Consider the following 6,496-nt stretch of genomic DNA (forward strand, 5'->3'; position numbering starts at 1 on the left):
GAGGCTATAACCATTAGAAAGTTAAGATATAATGCTACAACTTTCAAGTTTTGAGTTTTGTCCAAATCATTGTGGAAGACAAGCCAAAAGCGCCCCGAAGTGTGTTGTGTATACCGTCATTCCTTCACTGACACATGTTAGGAGAATGGGCATAACTTTTTACTAGACCTCCAAATGACCTGAAATTTGACGAGCTTAAAGCCAAGACATAGGGCTACAACTTTGTAGTTTACGACTTTTCCAGATTATGAAGGGAAGAGCCGTTTCTGGAGCGATTTCTGATGAATCAGTGTGCAGAGCCGAAACTGGCTCGCCCTAGCGGTCAAAAATGTCCGCCCTAGCGAGCCTGTGCAGAAATAAAATGTATAGGGCCGAAAATTGCTCGCCCTAGCGGTCAAAAGTGTCTGCCCTAGCGAACCTGTGCAGAAATAAAATGTGTAGGACCGAGATTTACTCGCCCTAGCGGTAAAAAGCGTCCGCCCTAGCAAACCTGCTGTATAAAAGGATAAGTTTTGACTTTTCTAAGCACTTTTACCATTCCTATCTTCTTCCTCAGCAAAAACACGAAGCAAACCTAGAAAACTTTCTCCCAAAAGCTCTCTTCTTCATTCCTTTCATCATTTTGAAGTTAGAATTAAGTTCTCCATCACAAGAACTTCCTAAGGTTGTAAGTTTTCTTCACTTTTAGTTGTTCTTTGTGTAGAGGTGTAACTTTCACTAGTATAGACATAGTAATTAAATTATTGATGTATTTGACAGTATAGGAGCGAGAACATCGTCTCAAACCAGTATTCGTACACATGGACTGTAAGTTGGCATGTTCTTGAAGTAATACATGAGTAATATTATGAATTTCAAATGCATCTCATTGTCTATTGATATAATGTACATTGTTAGTATGTTTATTGATGAAAACATAGCACCATATTCCATTGTTATGTATTAAATATGTAAGGAACTCATGAATATTGATGATGGGTGCTATGTCATGAACAAGAACATGAACATGAAAAGAAAATGATTGATTTACATGATATAGAGCTTGTTGACATCATGGGTGGTTTTAAGTCCACCAAAGCTATTGGCCAATATATGTTCATGGGGCGTGGGGTTGCCAAAGGTTGCTCCCTGACGTCCAACACAGTAGTAGCTATATAATAAAGCAAGCACGGTAGTACAGGTCAACTAATGAGGCTCAAGTACAAACATGAACATGAATATATGATATGATATGACATGGTTTAAATTTCATTGTTGTCACGACTTGATATATATGTTCCTTTGATGCATATTGATACATATAAGTGCCAACTTATTGAGTTTTATAAACTCACGTAGCTCATGTATTACAGGATCAGGTAGTGAAGATGCATAGGATGCCGGTTCACCAAGGGATGGTTGTGACGTGTCTCACCTCGACAAGAACCGGGATTCTTATTGTATAGCTTCCGCATATGTATTATAAGTTTTACAATGTCAGGGTTTGAAACACGTTTTACAATTTTTAGGTCTATGGGTAGAATGAAGCAGAATACGTTTGTGTAGATGAAATAGGTTTTTATATATATATGAATATTGTTGTTTATATAGTATTGCTTGAGTTTTTAGTTTAAACAAAATGTAGGGACATCATGCCAAAATTTTTATAAACCCTCAAATGGATGTTCCCTTGTTTGAGTTTCTTTATACTATAGTTATATCATTCAAACCCTATTTTGATTATAGTGATTATGCTAAGTATAGAGTAAGGGTGTGACAATTTAAATGGTATCAGAGCCCACGGTTCTTTGACAGGGAAGACACTGCACTTCATCCATATGGAGAACTTGGCAATTAAGTATCTTTGTCTTCCATAGTTTATGCTAGGTTATGTGTTTCTACGTGACCTACATGTAGGTTAAGATAAGCAACGATGCCACCGAAACGTAAAGTACATGAGGGAGAGTCATCTAAGGGCAAGGCCCCAGCAGTCGAAGGTGAAGGTAGTGCGCCACGACCTGTAGATGACTTCGCCCAATTACTCCAACAACAAGCAAAGGTCCATGGTGAACAAATCCAGCAGCTACTGGAGATGCAACGGACTACTCATGAACAGGCACAAGCTCAAGCCATAGTACACAGACATGTGCCTGTTCAAACAGACGTATATGATCGGTTTCGACGTTTGAATCCTCCGGAATTCATGGGAAGCACCGATCCAGCAGTAGCAGAAGAGTGGATTAAGTCATTGGAGTCCATCTTCTCCTACCTTCATATGGATTATGCTGACCAAGTGACTTGTGCCATCTTTCTCTTAACAAAACATGCAAGAATATGGTGGGAAAGTGCAAAAGTGGCATTACCGGTTGGACCACTGACATGGGGAACTTTCAAAACCGTGTTTTACAACAAGTATTTCAGTAAAGACGTACGAGCTAAGAAAGCCAGCGACTTCCTTAACCTGAAGCAAGGAACTATGGCAATGACAGAATACATACAACAATTTGAGGCCGGAGACCAATATGTACCATATATTGCACAAGATGACACCAGTAAGGGCGAACATTTCATGCAAGGACTTCGCTCGGAAATTAAAAGAGATGTACGAATGTCGAAAGTTGCTACGTATGGGGAGATAGTAGAAAGAGCACTTATGGCAGAACAAGATGAACATGACATTGACAGGGACAGGCAACAACGAAGGCAGCAGTACTTTCAGAAGAGCCAAGGAACAGGACAAGGCAAAAAGACTGATAGCAGGGGTACTAGACCAGAGGAACCCCGTGGCAAGGGTCCCCCTCCACGTAAAGAACAGGACAGGCCACCTTGTCCTAAATGTGGCAAACTCCATGGCGGGGAGTGTATGCAGGGTTCTAATGTCTGTTATCGTTGCAAGAAGCCATGACATCTCGCCAAGAATTGTCCAGGAAGTTCAGAGAAAATACAGGGACGCCTTTTCTCCATGACCAAAGAAGAAGTGGATGCGGATACATCGATGATCACCGGTATGTTCTTGATTTCTGGTATTACTGCTATTGTTTTACTAGATTCAGGAGCCACACATTCCTTTATTTCGGAATCATTTGTAAAGAGACTGGGCATTACAGCAAGTACACTAGAGACACAACTCGCCATAGCCTTACCTTCCGGGCAAGAATTACGAACAGATCAGATTGTGCGAGGATGTCCAATATATGTCCAAGGTCATCAGATGTATGCTGAATTGATTGTTTTGAAAATGAACGATTTTGATGTGATATTGGGAATGGATTGGCTCTCGAAGTACAGACTGTGGCATAAAGATGATCAAGTTTGCACCAGTAGGAGCTGAACCATTCACCGTAGCAAGTGCAGGTATATCCTTACCTCTTCGGATAATCTCTTGTATGAAGGCTTGTAAATTATTACAGAAGGGGTGTCAAGGATATTTAGCATCTGTTTTAGTTATTGATCCACCGGTTCGTGAACTAAAAAATACAGATGTCGTTTGTGAATTTCCAGAAGTATTTCCTGATGATGTAACAGGCTTACCCCCAGATAGAGAGATCGAATTTGTAATTGATGTTGTGACAGGAACTCATCCGATCTCCAAAGCTCCTTATCGATTAGCTCCTACAGAAATGAAAGAACTGAAAGAACAGTTACAGGAGTTGCTTGATAAAGGGTTTATTAGACCGAGCTTTTCACCATGGGGTGCACCTGTTTTGTTTGTGAAAAAGAAAGACGGTACCCTTCGTCTATGCATTGATTATCGGGAGTTGAACAAAGTGACAATCAAAAATAAGTATCCACTCCCTAGAATTGATGATTTGTTTGATCAACTACAAGGAGCTGCTATCTTTTCGAAGATTGATTTACGATCAGGCTATCATCAATTAAAAGTGAAGTCAGATGATATTTCTAAGACTGCCTTCCGAACCAGGTACGGGCATTATGAATTTCTTGTAATGCCATTTGGACTAACGAATGCACCAGCTGCATTTATGGATCTAATGAACATAATTTTCAAGCCATTCCTAGACAAGTTCGTGATTGTGTTTATAGATGATATTTTAATCTACTCACGAACTGTAGAGGAGCATCGAGAACATTTGCAATTAGTTTTGCAGACTTTGAAGGATAAACATTTATATGCCAAATGGAAGAAATGTGAATTTTGGCTTGAACAAGTAGCATTCTTGGGTCATATCATTTCAAAAGAAGGCATATCAGTGGATCCAAATAAGATTGAAGCTGTTAATAACTGGCTTCGACCTACCACTGTTACCGAGGTACGCAGTTTTCTTGGGCTAGCTGGTTATTACCGTCGGTTTATAGCGGGATTTTCTAAGATAGCATTGCCTTTGACTGCTTTAACTCGAAAGAATGTTAGATTTGTATGGGACGAAGCATGTGATCGCAGTTTCCAAGAGTTAAAGGCAAAATTGACATCAGCACCAGTCCTTGCTATACCAGAAGGACCAGGAGATTTTGTGGTATACAGTGATGCTTCGAAACAAGGTTTAGGAGCAGTTTTAATGCAGCACGGGAAGGTAATTGCTTATGCTTCAAGGCAATTAAAGGAATATAAAAAGAACTATCCCACACATGATTTAGAACTTTCAGCAGTGGTATTTGCATTGAAAATATGGCGCCATTATCTGTATGGCGAACGGTGTGAAATATACACGGACCACAAGAGTTTGAAATATTTATTCACACAAAAAGAACTGAATATGAGACAACGACGTTGGTTGGAATTGGTAAAGGATTACGATTGTGTTATTAATTATCATCCAGGTAAAGCCAATGTTGTTGCAGATGCATTAAGTCGAAAGTCCAGTTCTATTGCTGCAATGCAAGTACAAGAACAAATTTTATGGGATTTGCAGAACTTGAAGCTTGATGTTATTCCAAGGGGATCTGCAATCAAATTATCATCTCTCATAGTTCGACCAACACTTGCAGACAGGATCAAGGTCGAACAAAATACAGATAATGAATTACAGCAATTGAGACAGCGAGATGAAGATAAAGGACATTCAAACTTTGAATTGAATGGGGAAGGAATATGGACATATCGAGGGAGACTGTGTGTACCAAAACAAGGAATGATCAGAACCGACATTCTTATTGATGCTCATGCTACTCCCTATTCGATCCATCCAGGAGGCACGAAAATGTACAAGGATCTGAAACCATTATTTTGGTGGCCAGGTATGAAAAAGTACATTGCTCAATTTGTTGCACAATGTCTAACTTGTCAACAGGTAAAAATTGAACATCAAAGACCAGCAGGACTTCTGAAACCACTACCCATTCCTGAGTGGAAATGGGAACACATCACGATGGATTTCATCCTTGGTTTGCCAAGAACACAAAGAGGATTCAATGCTATATGGGTTATTGTCGATCGACTTACAAAATCGGCTCACTTTCTTCCGGTGAAGACCACATACACGATGAATCAATATGCTGAAGAATACATCAAGGAGATAGTGAGGCTTCATGGCATACCAGTGTCCATTGTATCTGATAGAGATCCAAAATTTACATCAGCATTTTGGAAAAGCTTGCATCATGCTATGGAACTCGATTGTCATTCAGCACAGCATTCCACCCTCAAACTGATGGGCAATCAGAACGAGTGAACCAGATCTTAGAAGATATGTTGAGGGCCTGTACTATTGACTTCCCAGGCAGTTGGGACAGTAAACTACCGTTGGCTGAGTTTACATATAATAATAGCTATCAGTCAAGCATTGGAATGGCACCATATACTGCATTATATGGTAGAAAATGTCGCTCTCCAGTACATTGGGATGAAATAGGAGAACGAAAGTTGTTAGGCCCTGAATTGGTACAACAGACAGCTGAATTGGTAACCAAGATTAGAGAAAGAATGCACACTGCCCAAAGTCGACAGAAAAGCTATGCTGATATGCGACGTCGTCGACTGGAATTTCAGATTGTTGACCATGTATTTGTAAAGATATCACCATTGAAGGGCATTCTGCGTTTTGGTAAGAAAGGAAAATTGAGTCCAAGATATATCGGTCCATTTGAAATCTTGGAAAGAATAGGAGACAGAGCCTACCGAGTTGCTTTACCTCCGAACTTGTCAAATGTTCACAATGTTTTTCACGTTTCCTTGCTATGAAAGTATTTGGCCAATCCTTCTCACGTTCTTCATTATGAACAATTGGAGCTTGCATCGAATCTCTCATATGAAGAACGACCGGTCCAAATCCTCGATAGGAAATCAAAAGTGTTACGAGGAAAGGAAATACCCTTGGTGAAATTATTATGGCGCAATCATGCGATTGAAGAAGCAACTTGGGAGCGAGAAGACGAGATCCAACAGAGATATCCTGAACTATATGGTACGTCAAATTTCAAGGACGAAATTCTTTGAAGGAGGGGAGAATTGTAATGCCCGGTTACTCGTACAAATGATTAGTAATATGTTTATGTCGTTTACTATGTAGTTATTTAGATGATTAGATTTCATGTGATGATTGAGTTATCAATATTGAGA

General features: G+C 39.8%; 1 long non-coding RNA gene across 1 annotated transcript; it reads left to right on the plus strand.

Moving 5' to 3' along the window:
- Nucleotides 1-542: 542 nt before the first annotated feature.
- Nucleotides 543-2,120, plus strand: LOC140803469 (uncharacterized). The gene is made up of 3 exons (XR_012111885.1): nt 543-664; nt 760-807; nt 1,897-2,120. It is a non-coding gene; the product is annotated as an uncharacterized lncRNA (long non-coding RNA).
- Nucleotides 2,121-6,496: the final 4,376 nt, after the last annotated feature.

The sequence above is a fragment of the Primulina eburnea genome, chromosome 10 (assembly GCF_022965805.1).
Source record: "Primulina eburnea isolate SZY01 chromosome 10, ASM2296580v1, whole genome shotgun sequence".
Classification (NCBI taxonomy): Eukaryota; Viridiplantae; Streptophyta; class Magnoliopsida; order Lamiales; family Gesneriaceae; genus Primulina; species Primulina eburnea.